We start from the raw sequence: 22,272 nt of genomic DNA, 5'->3' as shown, positions 1-22,272 counted from the left end.
CCTTCTCCCTCCCTCCCTCCCTCTCTCTCTCTCTCCGTGTGTGTGTATTCATTTTTATGAAACAATTGGCAAAGTAAAAGCTGATGTTTTCCTTTTTTTTAAAGAAAAGGTTTTCATGACTCTGAAACAGAAGTTTCAGAGTTATGGAAAAAGCCATGCTGGCAGATTTGAGGGGCTTAATTTCCTCATAACAATAGATTTAACAGAAAACACATTTTTATTGAAACAGAAAACATAAAAGAAGTAAGATGCATTTGGAAACCATGCCCCAAAAGGCAATGATTGTTTACATGAACATCCAATACCTTTTGCTTGTGTTATAGACCAAACTATCCATTAAAGAAATTTAACTTGCTAAAGAACTGTATAATCTCCCCTTTCGGTATATAGCCCAAAACAATGCACTTTTTGAAATGTGGGAGTTGCTTTGTGAAATTTATGCCATATCATTCCATAGAGCAAATTTGGCACTAAAGGTGCCTGAGGCTGTTTTGTGACGTTTAAATAAAGAGAGAGAGAGAGAAATATTAGGTAATACTGAAATGAATAGAAGCTGGTTCTTAAGAAAATAACTGAAATAAGTGCAGGGTGTTAGCACAAATGCCTGTTTGAATTAATTCAGTTATATGCTTGGTTTATATTCTGTGAAACCCGCTTGCTATCAAACTAAGCATTTTCAGATTTCTGACATTCTGCTATAGATGGTCTACAACGAGGGTGTCAGACTCAAGGCCAGTGGGCTGAATTTGTCCCACAGGGTACTTAGATGTGGCCCACCCTGGATATAGCAAAGGTCTGACCCATGGGGCCTCTGCCAATGAAAACAGAGTTCATAAGGGGTGTGCATGGTCCTCCCAGGCTCCCTTTTTGCTGGCAGAGGGCTGCAGGAGGATCCCGCTCACCCCCTCCCAGGCCACCACATGCCCCCAACACAAGTGACATTGAGCTGGCCATGCCCACCCTGGATATGCCCAGCCAGCCCTCCGAGATCAAACAGAACTTTTATTTTATTTTATTTTATTTTTCCAGGAAAAAAAATTATTCTTTATTCTCTTACATAGCATTTTAAGTATACATTCACATAGTTGTTATTCTTTTATACATTTATCATTCTTATACATTTATTATTTCATTTAATAGGTTATAATATACAATTTGGGTTGCCTTATTTACCATCCCTTCTTCCTGTTGTAACACCACCTCATTTTCCCTTTCTTTTCTCCCTCCCACCCTTCTCTACTTTCTTCCTTCTTCCTCTCCTTCCCCTTTCTTCTTCCCTTGCCTTTCTTCCGCTCCTCCTCTTCCCCTTCCTACCCTCTCTCCTTCTCTTCCTCTCCCTTCCCTCCTCCTCTCCGTGCCTCTTTCTTCTTTCCCCCATCTTCCTTTCATGTTCTCCTCCTTTCTCTCTTTCTTTTCTAATAGTGTAGGTGTCTCTTTCCATCCTCAGTTTATATTTCCTTGGGATGGTATTTCTGCAGACCCAAATATATCAAATTATATTTGGGTCTTCAGAAATACCATCCCAAGGAAATATTTCTTATTCCCTTACCTTCGCTAATCTATCCTAGCTATATTTTCCTCCCCCTTTTTAGATCAAACACAACTTTGATGTGGCAATGAAATCGAGTTTGACACCCCTGGTATACAATGATGTATCTGTATCCATAACTATTAAGCAACCTATCTCAAGGGCAATCTATGTCCAATTAATCTCAGCCCTTATACTTGACCACATATTTCTACAATCTTAGGACCTATTGTGGAGGGAGATGGACAATTTCCCTTTGCTCCAAACATCAAGAAACTCCATTAAAGTATGATTTGATGTTTGAAATGATCAGATGGGATCATTATGCTGATTTTTAATTACTGTGAAATTTGTTCAACTTGTACATTGCCTCTACCTGTGATAAAGATTTTATAGCAAAATCTTCTATGTAAGCAAATGTGTTTACTTTATTCACTTGGACATATAACTGCAGCTGACCATTTCTCAAGATAATAGCACGATTAAAATAAAATACAATTTCAAATTTTAAAAAATAGGATTAAAATGAGCACTGTTTGTTGATGATATTTTTTTAAAAAATTAATTTTAATTTAATTTTAATTTAATTTCCTTTAAAAATCAGCACTATTGTTTTATGCGAACATAGCCATACTCTCTATAACTTCCATACGCAGTTTGTAGAGGTACCTAACCAACACAATGTCATTATGAACCTTCTGTCCAGTGATACCTTGTCATAATAATGATTGGCTTAGTGATCGTTAGTATGAATTGCCTTTGGGTTTTTGAGCTCCCATACAGGCAAGACTTGGAGAAAATTGGAAAATACCTGCAGCATGATGTGACAACAATGCAACAGCATTCTAAATTAGGAAATGGTCTGAAACTGGTTTTGTTTACACATTTGATTTTATAACATGTACTAGTTTAATCCAGTGACTTTCATTTCAGACCCCTTTGGAAAGGGAGCTTAGCTCTGGGGTTGAACACATATGGAAAACATCTTATTTCCCCCCTAGGGTCTCCAATTTAAAAGATGGAGTGGTCAAATGTTACAAAAAAATGTCCACCTGAAAAGTTTCTTGTCACAGTACCCTGTTTCCCTGAAAATAAGACCTCCCTGGATAATAAGATCAATCGGGCTTTTGAGCGCATGCACTAAAATAATCCCTCTCCTGAAAATAAGGCCTGCCACAAAAATATTGCAACATAGCAAGAGCCAGGAAGTGATCATGTCCGCCACCTCTTGCACCCCAAAAATAACAAGACCTCCCCAAAAATAAGGCCAAGTGCTTATTTCAGGGGTCAAAAGAAAATAAAAACCTGTCTTATTTTTGGGAAAACATGGTAGAAATCTCATGTCAGATAGATTAAAACCCAGGCCTGATATAAGTAGTTTTGTATGGCATCAAAATCTCATCTAGATATCTCATAAACATTCTCTAAAAATAGGACACTTGTAATTCATGGTAAAGGTAAAGGTAAAGATTCCCCTTGCACATATGTGCTAGTTGTACCTGACTCTAGGGGACGGTGCTCATTTCCATTTCAAAATTGAAGAACCAGCGCTGTCCGAAGACGATTATGTGGCCAGCATGACTAAACATCGAAGGCGCACAGAATGCTGTTACCTTCCCATCAAAGGTGCTTCCTATTTTTTCTACTTGCATTTTTACGTGCTTTTGAACTGTTAGGTTGGCAGAAGCGGGGACAAGTAACAGGAGCTCACTCCATTACACGGCATTAGGGATTCAAACTGCTGAACTGTCAAACTTTCTGATCGACAAGCTCAGTGTCTTAGCCACTGAGCCACCATGTCCCTAACTAACAAACATGAAGAAATTTATTCATCATCATTTAGGATTGTTTACCATATATAGCTCTGTGAATCAGGTTAATCCTACTTTAAGAATATAATAATACTTTTGTTGGGTTAGGTGGGTTAGGGTTATTCTACTGCAGTATTTTGTTTCTTACAATGGCAAACCCGATACCTCTGGGGATTTTACAAGCAAAATACGTTGATTCCTGCCACTGTTTCTCCGAAATTGATATTTTGAAGTATTCTGCTCTCAAATCAGAGGTAACAATAGGTTTTGAGGTTTACTAGCTATTGTAAACTCGTGTTGTGAGTGTGGGTTGTTGTGAGGGAATTGACACGCAGGAGCCATGTGCAAGACAGATCTTTATTATAACACAGGTGACAAGCGATTCAAACGTTCCCTGCAACTGTCAGGTATTTATACTAGCACTCAGACCAACTGTCAAAACGACCAACCAATCAGGTCGCAGCTGGTATTTGCATATTGAATATGCAACACTCCTTCCCCCCAGTTCTAAAGACCAAATGACCAGCCAATCACGTCGCAGCTGGTATTTGCATATTCAATCTCTCTCCTTCCCCCCAGTTCTGCTGTTTCAAGATGGTGGTGAGTCCTTCGTAGCTAAATTTTAGAACCAGGAAAAAAAAACAGGTCCTTTGGAATCTTTGCAGCAGGGAGGCTCGAGAAGCAAGCGGTGGCCTTTGCAGCGGAAGGAGGCTCTCGTGCAGCAGGCAGGCTTCTGAGTGGCTAGAGGCTTCTGATCGGCTATAGTTGCTCTAGAGTTGCTCCTTGGGAGGCAGGCAGCTTTGTAAGGTAGAGCAGCGGTTGGGCTCCTTGGGAGGCACAGCGGAGGCAAGTGGATTGCACAGGAGCGGACGTGCTCATGGTGTAGAGGACAGTCTGGTGTATGTTGTGAGTGTGCTAGTGTTGGAGAGACTTTAGACCGGCTGAGAGAACGTAGCCGGTGGTGCTAGGTCGCATCTTGGAGAATGAGGCTGTTGTTGAACGCAGCGGTTGGAACGAGGCGGTTGGAGTGCCGTAGGAACAGCTGGTGGCAGACATGCCGTAGGAACAGCTGGTGGCAGGCAGGCAGGCAGGCACAGCTGGCGCAGTTTAGCCATCACGGTCCATAGCTCGTCCCTGAGTAGCGGCGGCGGCTCCAGTCGAGGTTAAGTGTAGGAAGCCCGTCCCTTGGACAGATGGAGGCCGCGCCTGGAGCTTACTGAGGTTGGCTACAACCGGAGGCTGCTGTTGATGTCGCTTGCTGGCCATAGCGGCGGCCCTGACAGGCCCTCAATGTAGGAAAGAATTTTTTTTTTTTCCTGCGTTCACGTTGGCTGATGTTGTTAGGCTCTGCGGGAATCGCATATCAATCCCATCCTCGTCGCCAGTATTGTAAATTCGTGTTGTGAGTGTGGGTTGTTGTGAGGGAATTGACACGCAGGAGCCATGTGCAAGACAGATCTTTATTATAACACAGGTGACATGCAATTCAAACATTCCCTGCAACTGTCAGGTATTTATACTAGCACTCAGACCAACTGTCAAAACGACCAACCAATCAGGTCGCAGCTGGTATTTGCATATTGAATATGCAACACTAGCTCTTGATAAACCTCTCCTTTTATCCAAATCTTCTTTTAGTGACCGTCATCATATTTTATGTCAATGAATTCCACAGGATAATTTCCTGCTGCATGTAGAGTACTAAAGATGAATTCTTGGAAAGGCTGGAAGACAGAGCTACACTGGAAGAGGAACAACCTGTTGGATAACAAGCATGCTCAGGCACAGCCTTCCTTGGGTCACAAGGTCCTGCACTCTAAATGGAGTGCAAAAGGGAGAAAAAAATTGTTTATATACTTTCTTGGATGAGGCAATGTTAAGAAAGTCCTGCTGCTAATCCACTAAATTTGCCATCATTCTTGAACATCAATTACTCTTCTGCTCCAATGAGGCAATTATGTGACTCGGTCACATAATTATGTGACTCGGCTCGGTAAAATTTGATTGCTTTTTTAATTTCATTTGCTTTAATAATAATAATACAATGAATCTAAAATAAGGACATTTTACGCAGCAGTCTTTATTTAACTTTGAAAATATTACTAAGCTTAAAGGAAATTGCTAAAGTGCATTCGGCTCAATCCTCCATGGGGAAAAGATCTTTTGAAAAGTATTCTTTTCAGCTAATTCTCCACGTTAAAATTTAGAGGATTAGCATCTTGCCAAGAGCTCCCATTCTTATCTTATTCCTTTTCTCCTAACTTTAAGGGTGCTTCTTTCTATATTCTGCTTTTCTTTGCTGCTCAATTGCTACATTGTCCAATTCAAGAAGGCAAGATTTGAAATTGTGTACTGAAATGATTTCTAATAGAAGTGGAGACAATGTAAAAGTTAAGAAATCAGAAACTGGAATAAGAGCATATGATAAAGAAGAGGAAGAACCATTAATTTCAGGGTATCCAAATAATGGTGAATCAGATGTGTGTCTATTTGTATAATTATAATAGCCCTCCTCACATGTTCCTCAAAATGAATACAAGGTTAAAATGCAGAGTTCTCATCTAATAGGTCTGTTATCTCCATCCTTTTTAATCCTTTCTACAAAAATAAAAAAATTGGTATGTTCTAGAGCAGGACTGTCAAACTCACAGCCTGCGGGCTGGCTGCGTTATGCACTGGCCATTCCCATGCCCTGTTTAGCAAAGGGGGGGAGTCCCTATACATCACGTGATGCCACTGTGATGCTGCGAGTTTGACACCTGTTAGATATCCCCCCACCATCACAGATAGAGGTTTCCACCAAGGTCCTCTGTTCCGGTGGGAACAGAGGGCGATTCCCATTGGTCAAGAGGTCTGACAGATCCTTTTAAAAGGGGATGCTGTCCGATCCGTCTTCAGCCGGATGTTTACTTGACTTGCAATAAAGAGCTGTTGTTACTGAAGCCTTTGTGTGCCTCCTTTACCCGATCTAACAACACTGGTGTTCTAGAGGGTATCAAAACAGATAAGGTGGCAATTGTGGTAAAATTATCTAAGCCCTATTCCCTTTGTGCATGCAATAATGTCATACCAGCCAACTAAGAAGCAGGATTTGGTATATGTTGCTGGTTATTTTGACATGAAGGTGGATGAATTAAAGTTGAATATCAGTAGAACAATATTTTAAAAAGCATGGTCTATAATCACCAGGACCATTAAGTGACAGTCACTTAAGTATGAGCCAAAAATGTGCTGCAGCTGGCAAAAAATCCAATGCAGTCCTAGGCTGAATTAACAGAGGGATGGTGTTGTGATCCACCGGCAGCCTGCAGAGTTGGACAGTGTGGAGGTTGGGATGGACCATGGAACTTGGAAAACTGTGTCCTGTTGTGATGACCATGATACAAAAAGTGTTGAGACAAAGAGTGCAGAGAAGAACAGCAAAGATGATTAGGGCACTGAAGGCTAAAGCATACAATCAACAGTTGCAGGAACAGGGTTTGTCTAGGCTAATAAAGAGAAGGACTTGTGGGTGACATGATAACAATCTTCCAATATTTGAGGGTCTGTCACAGAAAGAAGTGTGTCAACCTATTCTCCAAAGCAAGACCAGGCAAGGAGTAATAGGAGTTGTAAATGTATCAAAAAGAGATCCAACATAGAACTAAGGAGAAATTTCCTGGAAATGAGAACAATTAATCAATGGAACGTCTTGCCTCCAGAAGTAACTGGAGATTTTAAAGAAAAATCAGTCATTTCTCCAGAATCCTATACAGTCTTCTGTTTGAGCAGATGGTTGGACTAGAATATCTCCAATGTCCCTTCCAACTCCATTATTCTGTTGTTGTTTTTCTTTTAGATCTTAGAACTGAACATAGGTACAGCCCATGTCTTCAGGCTCTCAAATTTCCATAAAACTAGGGAGTTTGATGACTTAATAAAGAAAACTCTATCTCTCTAGCTGTGATTCTCCCCTTTCCATCCTTAAAGCAGCAACCCTCAAGGATTTTAATACAAATTGCACTGGGGAAATTAAAGCAAGCAGAACATATTGCTATGGTTTCCGATGAAAATATTGTTGAGAAATATGGCAAATGTGCAAATGTACCTGATTTGATGAAAGACTATTAATCATACCTTGTCTCCAGAAAAAAAATTGCAAAGTCTTTTTCTTTCTTTCCAAATATGTTGCAAGTACTCAGAAAATGCAAAAAAACCCTGTAGCATCTCCACTCCCATCTATGTTGAAAATGAAAGCGATAATGATGAGGGTTTCAATTGGCCCGCCACCATTCTGTCCATATGGCACTCAACAACAAATAATTAAAATATAATTAAAAATTGTAAAATGTCACCATAAGAATATATTTTAAATGTATATTTATTAAGATTTTTTTTCAGAGAACAATCAAAAGTGCAAAAAACAAAAAGGAGAGAAAAAAAAACCTTAACGTTAAAATATATACTGTATATATGAATGACATCCAACTTTCTTTTCAACAGATAATTACAATCTTATTCCACCTCCTCCCTGTTAGATGTTCTACAGGTTCTATCATCTCCCTCCCCCCACAATCTTCTTAATCTTCAAATCCATAAATCATCATTGTATTTCTTTCCTTTTTTTAAACAAATATCCACATAAGGTTTCCAGACTTTTATAGAAGATGTTGTTTTCTCTGACCAAACAGGTCAGTTTTGCCATTTCTGCTATTTCTGACATTTTCACAATCCATTCTTCCATTACTTCATTAATCATTATTCATCTCTCATTGTGCATACAAAAATCTTGCTCAAAATAAGGTCAACTATTAATTAGTTCCAAAGAGGAAGAGACAGGGAAGAGGAGGAAGAGGAGGAGTGAAGCTAGAATGAAGGAGGAATTTTCTGTTACTGAGAACAATTAATCAGTAGAATGGTTTGCCTTCAAAGAAGAGGGGGGTCAACCTATTTTACAAAGTACCAGCAGGAAAGACAAGAAACTAATAAAGGAGAGAAACAACCTCTAGAACTAAGGAGCAATTTCCTAATAGTGAGAACAATGAACCAGTGGAACAGGTTGCCTTCAGAAGTTGTGGGTATTCCATCACTGGAGACTTTTAAGAAGAGACTGGACAGCCACCTGTCCGAAATGGCATGGGGTCTCCTTCTGAATAGAGGGTTGGATGAGAAGACTGCCATGATCCTTCCAACTCTGTTATTCCCTATTCTGCATTTATTCCCATCATTCTTCTCACTTTGTTTCATCTTTGGGTTTCTTGGATATTTACTGCCTGAAAATAAAAGTCATGCTGTGCTTTGCTTCAATTTACCCTTTCTTCCTTGTAAATCAGTAGGGCAGGATTTTATTTTTTCCAATGAGAAATCCAGAGTACAAAAGTAAACACAACAAAGAGAAAGGGTGGATGCTACACGAGGCTCCAATCTTTGAAATCACTCCTTGGTCTTCTGGTTTGCTAATCAAAGATCTCAGCACTATCTGTGAGAATACTATTGGGACAGAGTGACTGTTGGACTTCTAAAAATACTAATTGTATTAAATATGTCTGATGCAGAAAGCATGAGCAAAAACAACATGAAGGGCTGACATGCGTTAAGACAATGTTGCACACATCTAACCCTACCAAATTGAATGAAAACCACCAACTGTGTATGGATTCTATTTTTGGCTGCTGCCCAACATATGTGGAAATCTAGATGGACAATAAAACATTAGAAAAAGAAATAACTGATCAGTGCAATTTGCGTTCGTCTCCTCTAGCAGAGCAGTATCTGCTGCTCTTGGATCTTTCTATTAAGGCATGGGAGAAGAGATAACAATATGAAGAAGTTCCCATGTTAAAATGCTGGAGTTTCCAAATAGATCTGGAAAAACATCCTGCCTAAAACCCTGGAGAACTGTTGATGTTTGACACAGTATATAACAGTCTAAACATTTTTCTAGACAGCAAAAATTGTAGTAAATTGGTAGGTGCCATGAAGTTGGATCACCCCCTGTTTGGACAAATACTTGCATCTCATTTTTCTCCATTGATGATCCATAGAGTTTCCAATTGTATTCCAGTAATTTGATTGATTTTCTCCATCCACTTCACATATGTCTTCAACTTGCCATAATCTTACAAGAAATGTTCTCTAGTTGTTTGTTGTTCACATTACATGGACAATGTTTGTGAGTTTTTCTTCACAAATCATCACCAAAAGTCAGCCTTTATTTGGTGTAGGACAGTCAAGCGAGGTTCAAGAAGCCAGGAACCAGGATAGAGTTCCAAAATACTACATGTTTATTTCATGTTACGTATACTCAAGAATCTGAACTATTAATGATCAAGACAAATTGGTGCTAGATAAATTAACTAACTTCAAAGGAGACTGGACTTAGGTCTCTTATAGGAGTGTAGAGACTCCAAGCTGATAATGTATTTGATGCCACCCTCAGCTCAGCTGCAAAGGACTGAAGGACTGATTATTCTTGTTGGCCATGGTACCTCCTACAAGCAAATCTAAATCCATAGTTCAAAGATGTCTCTCATCTTTCACATGCTCTTTCTTGGTATAAGCATTATTATTTTTTTCATTTTAAACATTTGCCTTTGTTAATAACTCTGAGCAAGCTGGGAGACAGGTTTCTTGTGGTTAAATACTACTTAGAAGGGAAGAGGTTGAAAGAGGCAACTATGCTATGGATCATCACTGGGTGTAGATAAGTGAGACACACGGTAAAGGCAATGTCTAACCCCAAATCTGTCATTAACAAGGGATGCACAGCCGTCTGGATATGATGCCCCACCTGGATGTAAAGAACTGGTTTGAGAGTTTTCCTGGGTGTGAATTTAAACTTCAAAATAGAAGAGTTATTTATTCAGAACTTGAAAAACAGGTTGTCTATAATCTTGTTTGATCTTGGGAAAGGCTGGTGGTAAATGGACAGCATGAAAGAGATTTATAAAAAGGAGAAGAAGATGCATGGGTAGATTACAAATTGCTATAACTGTCCCAAAATAACAGAAGGTGAATCCGGAAGAGGAATTATGTCTGTGTGATCTCCCACACTGGAAGATGAAAATTCAAGGGAAATTGTGACTTGTTTGGCTTGACCAGCAAGTCCAACTTGCTTCTTCGTATTACTTAATCTGCAATGTAGCACTTTGTTTTCTGGCAAGATTTAATTAATAAAGTTGTGGCCAAGGATTGGTGATGGTGCATTCCAGGGCAGGAAGTTAAAATCTTGGGGAGCTGACATGATTAAGTATTCAGAAACTACAGCTGAAATAAACCAGGATGGACCACCCTAGAGGCCTTCAATGGGGCCATGTAACACTACTATTGAATGAACTGCACTGGTTGCCAGTTTGCTTCTGGGTCTAATACAAAATGTTAGTTATCACTTTTAAAACCCTTTATGGCAGGGGTGTCAAACTCAAGGCCCAGGGGTAGAATCTGCTCCAGATCTGGCCCACGGGGATTCCCTGGAAACAGCTCTGCCAGTGAAAATGGAGCTTGTGGGGGGCATGTGCTGTCCTCCAAGCTCCCTTTTTCCTGGCAGAGGGTTGCAGGAAGCCATCAGGAGCCCCTATTCGCAGGCAGAGCACTTGGGCCACCACAGGTACTCCCAATATAAGAGGAATGGTAGTCTTCTTCTTCCTCTTCCTCTTCCTCTTCCACTTCCTTCTCCTCCTCCTCCTCCTCCTCCTCTTCTTCTTCTTCATCATCATCATCATCTCCTCCTCCTCTTTTCCTCCTCCTCCTCCCCTCCACCACCACCACCACCACCTCCTCCTCCTCCTCCTCCTCCTCCTCCTCCTCCTCCTCCTCCTCTTCCTCTTCCTCTTCCTCTTCCTCTTCTTCTTCTTTTTCTTCTTCTTCTTCTTCTTCTTCTTCTTCTTCTTCTTCTTCTTCTTCATCATCTCTTCCTCCTCCTGTTCCTCCTCCTCCTGTTCCTTCTCTTTTCTAGATCTCAGCTAGCAAAACTTCTAGAAGATCCAGCATATCAGCTATACACATTTCATCCTTCCTTGGCTTTCCTTCCTCTTGTAATAAAATTTGTCATGATGCAAAGCCATTACACTATAATATAGCACTTATGAAAGAAGTTCATAATTTTCAATATTAATAATTAAAAAAAATAAAGGCAGCAAGCCCAGTGGCTCCAAGACCATGCTGTCCCAAGACAGCAAAGCCATTGATCTGTCTATTGGTTCATTTGTCTTCATAATGGAATGCTTGGTTCCTAATTCAAAGGGCAATCATTGGAATACATTTCCCGGTCTGCAAATACTATTGTGTTTCTACTTTTCCACACCCGTTCCCAAGAGTTGCAAGTACACAATGGACGATGTGCCTATGAAACAATAAGGACAATTAAAGTTGTCCTGACAAACTCATAAAAGAACAATAGCAACAAGGCAGAACAGGCTCTCTGAAAACAGCACGGGGATTATGTGCAAACAACTGTACTCACCAGTGGGTTTCTGGCCTGTTGCTGCTTACGTCAGATGCACCAGATTTGGCACAACAATGGGTGATGTGGAGGAATGCCAGTTGCCTGGCGATATAGTCTCATTCTAAAAGAACCCTTGCAGTTTCTCAGAATGGATAAGTGACCTGCAGATATTCTAGCTTTGGAACAGGCCCTAGATACATTCGTGGAAGTATGACCGACTCCTGCTGGTGCAAGCTATTCTGCATTTACTGATGCCGAGGGGTAACTCTTGTCATTCATTTATTCTTTTTATAGACTGCCTCTCACTCTGGGAATTCAGACTTACTGCTTTAGTTTTACAACTCTCTAAATCAGATAGAATGGAGAATTGCAGTCATAATAACAAAGCGCTTTGAGTAGCCTAAAAGATTAATGCGTTTGTTCAGCAGACTAAATGGCTATCCTTCTAAACTTTGCACATCCAAAGGCAATACAGAATATGAGTTCCCATGAAAATACGTGAGAATCCAAATCCTATTTTTTTCTGTCCACTTGGAAAGTTGGACACTGTTTCTTGTGTGAGCGTGAGTGTGAGTGTCTGTGTGTGTGTGTGTAGTCTTTGACTTACAAACACATTTAAGACCAAAATGTCTGTTGCTAAACAATGCAAAGAGTCATACCCAATGCTATGACCTGTTTTGCTGCAGTCATTAAGCAAATCATACAGTCGTTAAGGGAATCCAGCTTACCCCATTGACTTGGCTTGTTGGAAGTTCCCTGAGAAGGTCACAAACAACAATCATGTGATCCCAGTTTGTGGCAACCATCATAAATACATGCTGGCTTCCAAGTGCCCAAGTTGATCATGTGACAGAGGGAATGCTGCAATCACCATAAATGTAAGGAATGGTTGTAGTTAACTTTTACCAGTGCACATGTATGAATGTGTATATGCATATACTGTGTGTGTGTGTGTGTGTGTGTTGCATTTGTGCTGATAAATAAATAAAGGGAGACTAGATTAGATCTATTTCAAGCTATTTAGCTCTCATCAGCTAGCCATACCCAATGTGACACAATACAGATATATTGCATACATACAAATATCCATGTTTATTTTCACAGCAGCTAATAATGCAGGCTTCTTATGCATTGTTCCTCCTTTTTGATCAGGAAAGATTGTAAGAGATTTGGATGCTACCATTCACTCCATTGCAGAACTCATGGGAACAGAATACTGAAGTCATTTCTGGACTTCTCTATATATTTCTAGACATATTTTGCATATGTATTGCAAGGATATAAAAGATACTGGTGAGAAGCAGCTCCATATAGTAGTCCAACTCAACTATCTGGATCTTTTATTTAAGTATTCATTGAGTTAAGGAATAGCAAGCCAAGAAAACACACATGGCCACTAGGAAAGTGTGGAGTCAACAACAATAGTTTTTTATTACAGTCTTAAACCAGTGACAAGAACAAATAAAAGCACCCAGTATACAGTATATACACTTAAACTTCTAGTATAAAAGAATAAATAACAACTAAAATCTATAATAAAATCCAGTGTCAATTATCATGGCACGACATAACCGCGGTAGACTAAAGCACGCCGACAACACCGCGGCGCTAAAACCGCGATGTCAAAAGCACGCCCACAACAGCGCGCCGACAACAGCGTGCCGACAGAAGCGCGATTTAACTTAAGGTAAGGTTTAGGGTAGGTTTAGGGTAGGTTTAGCGTTAGGTTTAGGGTTAGGTTTAGGGTTAGGTTTAGGGTTATTTTTAGGGTTATGTTACAGCGCGCTTCTGTCGGCGCGCTGTTGTTGGCGCGCTGTTGTCGCGCGGTTTTGACTGTGCGGTTTTGTCACCGCGCTTTAGTCACACGCGCTTTAGTCTACTGCGGTTTTGTGGTGGAACCGTCAATTATACATGGTGTCACTATAAGATAGTTGCAATCCCTAAACTGTATAGCCTGTTGTAGGTTCCATGCTAAAAGAGAAGTGACTAACCAGTGCAAAGAGTTTGCCACAATTGTTATATAACATCGCTGCAGTAGAATAGACACGTTTTTGCAATGAATCCCCAGGGCTGCTTCATAGAATCTGGCCACCTGTGCTGTAGTTGTGGACTGTTCATCCTTAAACAGCCACTGGAGATAGGTAGTGTTAGAACAGCCAGGATACCTAGCAATTATTGGCAGAATATTTTTTCCCCTAATCTTCGTATAAAAGGAACATCTAAGGAGCTTGTGACCCACAGTCTCCACCTCTCCTGAGCCACAGGGACAGAGTCTTCCCGTGAATGGGATCCTTTTATACTTGCCATACAGGACAGCCGATGGAGGCATATGACACCATGCTAGTGCAAATGCTTTCTGGGGGTTTGCTGACTCCAACTGACTAAGATAGCTGGCAGGAGCAACAACACATCTAATGGCATCTGGAGCCATTTACTGGGTAAATGTGACCTGAGCTTGAGCATTATAGATGTGATGCATCCCTTCATGAGTTCAAGAACATAATTTCCTATCGCTGTTCAGAAGTCTACCATAAGACTTCCTCTGCAGATGTTGCCAATGGCTTTACACCAGCCGAATTTAGGATTTAATATTATGGATTGTATCTACAGGTGAGGAATGTTTGTAACCATTGCAGCAGGAAACTGCAGCTCCCAACTTTGTATCTTTTATATCTACTTTTATATCTACCGACCCCTCACATCCTGGACAAAAATTGTTTCAACTTCTACCCTCAAAACGACGCTTTAGGGCACTGCACACCAGAACAACAAGACACAAGGACAGTTTTTTCCCCGAAAGCCATCACTCTGCTAAACAAATAATTCCCTCAACACTGTCAAATTATCTACTAAGACTGTATTACCATCATTCTTCTCTTCCTTCCTAGTACCTATCTCTTCCCACTTATGACTGCTGCTTGCATCTTTAAAATTTATATTGTTTAATTTGTTTCTATTATTTGATTACTAATAAGCAATCAAATTATACTATAATTTGATTGCTTAATTAGTAACCTCTGACTATCACTAAGTATTGTATCTTATGATTTTTGATGATTGTATTCTATTTTATTTTTCTTTATGTACACCGAGAGTATATGCACCAAAGACAAATTCTTTGTGTGTCCACTCACACAATAAAGGCCAATAACGAATTCTATTCTATTCTATTCTATTCTATTCTATTCTATTCTATTCTATTCTATTCTATTCTATTCTATTCTATTCTATTCTATTCACTTAGACTAGTGGCCCTGAAAACAATAGTGTCCCACAGCCTGTAAATATTAGTTCCATGAGAATCTTGGCTCTGTAACTGTACTGAAAGAAGTATTGTTAGTGCCATAGGGTTTATGAGTGATTAATTTATATTATGTCTAACAACATATCTAGGGACACTAATGGTCATGAATGAAGAACTGAAAGGACAGGTAGTTGAAGAAGGACTGGGATAGAAGATTATCTGTTTGAGTGTAGGAAAAAAATGGCAAAATAAGTCATTTACAAAATGGTTTATTTTGTAAAATAAGTAGACTCACACTATACATTAGCACATGATGCTCCTGTTTACAGTGTAGTCCTGCAGAAAGATGGGGATTACACTAGTTCCTTTGCCCAGGCATTGATTTTTTTAACATATTGGGTCTTTACGGAAATGACAGAAGATCTATTCATATCTTCAGTGCTTTTGTCCCTCTCTTCAAAGAATGCTGGATGGGAGGCTAAGATAGGGAAATCACACAAACTTCAGCTCCTTCAAACAAGCTCTCTTTCAAATGATGCTCATTCTATTTCAGGGTCAGGCTTTCATGCACCTCCATAAATCCATATTATTAGCAATCCGTACTATATTGCATGGATGGAGCATATGATAGTTCACAATAGAAATGGGAAGGAATTTGATTCCAAAAGTTATAGAAGCAATATGGAAATTCCCCAGGATAAAACTTTCTAAGGAATGAGGAACATTAAGAAAAGATTCTGTAAATAGCAAACATATGATTTGCTTGGCTCGGTTCTATTTTAAAATACTGAAATATATATTGTTCATTTCATGCAGAGGAGAAAATTCTTTAAAAGCTAATCTTCGCATAGAAGTTCATGCATAACCACAAAGTGTCCACAGAAAGTTTGAGAGACCGCCTTCTGCCAATTACCTCCCTGCGTCCCATCAGATCGCATAGAGTTGGCCTCCTCCGTATTCCATCCGCCAGTCAGTGCCTACTGGCGACTACTCGGAGGAGAGCCTTCTCTGTTGCGGCTCCGACACTATGGAACAATCTCCCCGTGGAGATTCGTACCCTCACCACCGTCCAGGCCTTCCGCACAGCCCTCAAGAACTGGCTAACCCGTCAGGCCTGGGGATAATCTTATTGCGCCCCGCCCGAATGCTGAGTGAATGTTGAGTTTTATTGTCTAATTTACTTTGTGCACATTTCTTTTTTTTGTATTGTCCTACACTCCCCTTCCTTTTTTGATTGTAAGCCGCCCTGAGTCCCCTCAGGGAAAAGGGCGGCCTATAAATAAATAAATCCAATCCAAATCCAATAATATATGCTTCTTTAAACATTAGCATTACAACTCAGATTTTCTTTATTGAAAGGGACCATCCGTCTTTCTAAGTGACACTTAATAAATCTCAAGAATTCTCTAGAGTCCTACAATCCAGACTTCTTCCTAAATCCAGGTTAGAATGAGAGGGATAGCAGATCCAGAATAATATTAATGATGACCAGCATATACAGTATAATGAGGGTTGCTGACGGTGTTACTGCCCATTCATAACCCGCAAGCAATGTGCATGTGCGCACCAGATGCACACTGTACACGCATGCGCTATTCAATGTAAATTGTTCTTCGTGCATGCACAGAACAATTTACAGTGAACTGCACATGTGCAGTCACTAAAATCCAAAATGGTGGCGGCCAAGCAGCAGCAAGGGAATCAGTTCAGGGGCATGGCAGGCCTGGGTCGCTGCCAGTTCTGCGACCCAGGCCTAAATTCCACTACCGGTTTGGCCGAACTGGGCCAAACTGGCAGCAACCTACCTCTGAGTACAATATAGTAACACAGCAACAGGGCAAGTCCTAAACAATTAAAGAACAGTATTGTTCTATAGTGATGCAGTGGCTCAATGGCTAAGACGCTGAGCTTGTCGATCAGAAAGGTCGGCAGTTTGGTGGTTCGAATCTCTAGTGCCATGTAACAGAGTGAGCTCCCATTACTTGTCCCAGCTTCTGCCAACCTTGCAGTTTGAAAGCATGTAAAAATGCAAGTAGAAAAATAGGAACCACCTTTGGTAGGAAGGTAACAGCATTCCATGCGCCTTCAGCGTTTAGTCATACCAGCCACATGACCACAGAGATGCCTTCAGACACTGCTGGCTCTTTTGCTTTGAAACAGAGATGAGCAACACCCCCTAGAATCAGGAACAAGTAGCACATGTGTGTGAAGGGAACCTTTACCTTATTGTTCTTAGGACTTTATGAATTAAATGTTCACCATTGGTGGCAAACAAAAGTTTGCTAAATGTATTATACAATGAACAAAGAGTAAAAAGAAAAAGTGCAATAACTATTTAATTTATAATTTCTTTCTGTTTGTATTTTTAAGGTTAAGTATGATTACAAATTTCAAATGGCTTTACGGATTTTTTTTTCTTCACAAAAATTAACTGGATTTGTTCTATATTGTAGGCATCACCTTTTGTTGCCTGGTGGCCAGGGTTAATATCTTTGGATCATGGAGGCTGGGATACTCATGACAGGTTCACAGAGATACCTCAAGTACTTAGACATGAAAGTAGAGGTATTGGTGCGTGTGTATGGAAGGAGTGTCTCCTGATTTTCAGAGGGTTTCCAGATCTACTGTAGAATCTACTGCAATATTTCTATGTGTTTACTGACATGGAAGGGCACCAATTTTGACTAATTGTGATCAGATAAAAATCTGTAGTGCAAGCAAAGAGGTTCAGCAAGCCACAAGTCTGGGATGAACATTATCTTCGTAAAAATCAGTTGAACATGGTTTTATATGGAGGTAACATCACCAGATACTTCAAAGTTACCAGAAAGGAGTGTTCCGTACATGTTTTTTTTTTTTTAAGAAAATGTTATTTATTCTCCTATCTGCCCTAGTTATACCCCATCTCACTAATAGGAACAGCCAAAAACGTCTGTTCTTATTGAGCAGTGTTGGGCTTCAGGTTAAGACAAGATGACTACAGTTGTCTAAATCACAAGTTATCTTTATGTGTAAATACATACTGTATTTTTCGGACTATAAAACGCACCAGTGTATAAGATGCACTAAGATTTCAAAGAGGTAAGTAAGAAAAAAGTTTTTTTCGTCCCCGGCCCCCAGGAGCACTCTCTGCTGCGTGCTGCATGCTGAAGAGTGCTTCTGGGGGTGGGGGAAGGGAAAAACACCTCCATTTTTGCGAAAAAATGTTCCATTTTTTGCCAATTTTTTGCAAAAATGGGATGTGGGAGCAGGACTTTGGGAGACCAAAGATAGCTGTATTAGGTGTATAAGACACACCAACATTTCCATGCTCTTTGAGGGGGGGGGAGTGCATCTTATACTCTGAAAAATACAGTACATGCATACTGAAATCTACAAGAATTGGGGGGATGAACAAAGAAAGGTATATAACTTGACATCCTCCTACAAAGAATACAAATTACATAATTCCATCATTCCTCGTGAGTCATCACATTAATAGCATTGTGTGAGCCAAGATATAATGTTCCATACAACAACATTTGGAAGTTTTTGTTGCTTGTTTTGGAACCCTCTGGCATATATAAGAATTTTCACAATTTCATCCAATTAAGGTGGTCTTTAGGTGGTTCTAGAGATTGGGAACATATTTCCAGAAGGTGAAGATGGAGTCAGAACAACAACAAAAAAGTCATCTGATTTCATTTAGTTACATTCCATTAAAATTAGAGCCAATGTTTAAGACATTTCAGTCCCATATTTCATTTTTTCCCCACAACTTGGGAGACATTTATTTATTTATTTTTGTTTGCTTCAAGGGAACACTCAAACCAAGACATAGTGAACTTTGGGAAATATCTGAATTTTAACTGGTGCAAATATAAGGAAGACAACCAGCAATGCAGGTTGTTCTGATAAAAGTGTAAATCAGTAGAAGCCTCATTCAGAACTGACGAAGCTTCTTGAATGAGAAGCAAAACATCCTCAAAGAAAAAAAACAAACTCTAGTTGTCTTTTCAAAAAGTGTCTTTGGGAATTTCCATAAACAAAACTAAGGTAAATGTTCCCCTCACACATACCAAAGACAAATTCCTTGTGTTTCCAACAGAGGTGGGTTCCTACCAGTTCGCACCTATTCGGTAGAACCAGTTTGTCAAATCTACCGAACCGGTTAGAAGAGGTTCCACCAGTGGATCCGGAAAGCAGGCCACACCTACAGAAGAGCTTCCAACATTTTTTGAAACCCATCACTGGTCCTTGGATATGATTATTCTACACTATCATGCTCATATTTATAAAACTGCCTCTGTGAAAGGTAAGAATGACTACTGCATTTGTGGTGCAATCAGAACATTGCGTGTGTTGAAGTTGTTTTAACGCAAGCCAAAGATGCCTTTTAAAAAACAAGTTTACATCATATTCTTATGCATGCCAGTGCTGTGTGTGAGGTAATTTAAGGTGGTTCTGACAAGTGTCGTCGGCATCTTCATATCCGGTCACATGGGCGGCAAGCCACTCCCATCCGGTCACATGGGTGGCAAGCCACTCCCACAAAGGAGGCCACACCCACAGAGTAGGTTCGAACAATTTTTGAAACCCACCACTGGTTTCCAATCACACTTGCCAATAAAGAATTCTATACAGTATGTGCTAGTTGTTCCTGACTCTAGAGGATGATGCTCATTTCTGTTTCAAAGCTGAAGAACCACCGCTGTCGGAAGACGTCTCCGTGGTCATATGCCTGGCAAGACTAAATGTCAAAGGCGCACAGAATGCTATTGCCTTCCCATCAAAGGCAGTTCCTATTTTTTCCTACTTGCGTTTTTATGTGCTTTCGAACTGCTAGTTTGGCAGAAGCTGGGACAAGTAACAGAAGCTCACTCCGTTACGCAGTGCTAGGGATTTGAACCGCTGAACTGCCAACCTTTCTGATCGACAAGGTCAGTGTCTTAGCTACTGAGCCACCACGACCCTGAAACTAATAGAACCCTAGTTTTGGGATAAAAGCCTGAAAAACTCATCAATTTTTTTTTGAAATAGGCTCTTTGGGAAATGGCACTTTGTTTCTCTGACTGTAAGATAACAATGCTGTAAATATTTGTGAGGAATGCACAACTGCCTCTTTTTCTTTGTAGTGAAATTACGAACAGATCTTTCTTACCACATTTGGATTAAAGCTTTGGAGAACACTGAAGCCAAAACCAGAAACAATGTCTTGGTCCTCCATCTTCTAAATAATTATCCAACCTGGGATAACACAGAGATGAAAAATTGCTTCAGGAAATTCTGCAGTGCCTCCCATAAAGTAATATGGACTATTCCTGTCAAATTATTTTTAATTAAGAGACGATTTCAAAGATTGAAGATAACCTAAATTCTCCCATTGTTGGCAAAGCAGCACATAATTAGTTAGCAGTAAATTATCTAATCCAGCTATCAGCCAGTGGTGGGGCTGCATAATGTGTAAACATAAACAGGGAAAAATTATGTAATATTAGAAATAGATGTGTAACACACATCATAATGAGTTTCAGCCACACAAAAACTGCCAAGGTCTGTTTGTTCACCTCTTTCCCCCACCTCACTAGATAATACTTGTTATCTGCATTAGAAAGGTCCAGACTCCAGCCCCAATTTTCTTGCATTAATTAAAGGATGGTCATATGTTAATTGCGACTGCATAAATATTTCAACTGTAGATCAGAAATAGACTGTTATGTAATAATGTGTCCTCCATGGGATAATGCCTTGAAATTTAATTAGCCTCATGTCTGCAAAGCTCAAAGGGGTATCATTACTATAATTGCAGACTTAAATATGTTTGAAAAAGACAGTTTTATAGATTTTATATATGTACAGCAGTGCCTCCCACAGGACAGAGTAGAGGCTGATGAGCTTTATATGTAAACCTGTACATTTCAATATAGCCCACATGAATGTGATTGACTTCAAGTCTAGGAACCTTAATATTATCCAGCAGCAAGAAATCACCAATGCTACAGAACAGCTTTTCCCAACTTGTGCCTTCAGATGTGTCAGAATTATAAATTTCCAGAATTCTCTGCTTTTTTGGAATGAAATAATTTGGGGAAGGCTGGTGTTAGATGATTAAAATGTCTGTATAAATTCTTGAAAATCATTAAGGTCAATTGAATTCACATGGCAGGGCACAGATGTCAACTATGTCAATAACCAGTAATTACCAGAGTATGGCAAAATATTAAACAATGAAGAAAAAAGCACTGAAATTAAACTACAGTACAATAAGTATAAAGAGCAAATTTCATTTTTTGGATTGGCAAGGAACCATAATGTAGTAGAATGAGTAGCCCACCTTAATAACCTATTTTCTGATTCTCTCTGATATGCTATAAAGATTTTTACATAGATGTTTTCACTTTACATATACTTTACTTAAGAGTGTTGTCTTTTTGCTAGACACAAACCTAGAATAGCACTAGCACTTAGACTTATACACCACTTCATAGTGCTTTATAGTCCTCTCTAAGCAGTTACAGAGTCAGCCTATTGCCCCCAACAATCTGGATCCTCATTTTGCCCACCTCAGAAGGATGGAAGGCTGACTCAACCTTGAGCCTGGCGAGATTCAATCTGCAAACTGCTGGCAGCCGGTAATCAGCAGAAGTAGCCTGCAGTACTGCACTCTAGCCACTGGCACCACCATGGCTAGAAGACAATGGAAAGTTCATATCGATGGCAACAAAATTCCATGAAGTCATTTAAAGTTGGCCTCACATTGAAGGGGATTCTATTAGACCCTGATGTGGTGTAATCTGAAGCTAAATTGAGGGGATAAGTGAAGAGGCTTGGCAACCTTGAGTCACTGCTAAGAAGGAAGTGGCTGAAAGATTATCCTCTCTAGAACTTTACAGTGTATATCAGTCTGTAATGAGGAAGCTTTGATCTGGTGAGATTCTTGCCCCTCAGGGAAAAGGGCGGCCTACAAATGCAAAATAAACCTCTAGATTCTTGTTAATAGGCAAGAATGAATAAACATATTACTCTGAACAGCTCCTTGTGTTGTTCATAGCTCCTTGCTTGCATTGATAATGTTACCTAGTTTAGGTAATAAAATATCTGCAAGAAAACAGCCAAACTTCAGAGAGCTCCAAGCACCCCTCATCTCCACTCTGGGCTACAAATAGTCTCTTCTGTGGTTCCTTGTGCCTAACATCTACAGACATTTGGATTTTAAAAAGAAATGTAGTTCATACACAAAGACATATACCATTTGCAACCAACTATATTAGAAATAATGTTCTTTCTG

This window comes from Thamnophis sirtalis, unplaced genomic scaffold (assembly GCF_051295495.1).
Source record: "Thamnophis sirtalis isolate CommonGarterSnake01/CBP01778 unplaced genomic scaffold, rThaSir2_p1.2 scaffold_2, whole genome shotgun sequence".
Classification (NCBI taxonomy): domain Eukaryota; kingdom Metazoa; phylum Chordata; class Lepidosauria; order Squamata; family Natricidae; genus Thamnophis; species Thamnophis sirtalis.
Note: the sequence above shows the minus strand (reverse complement) of the source record.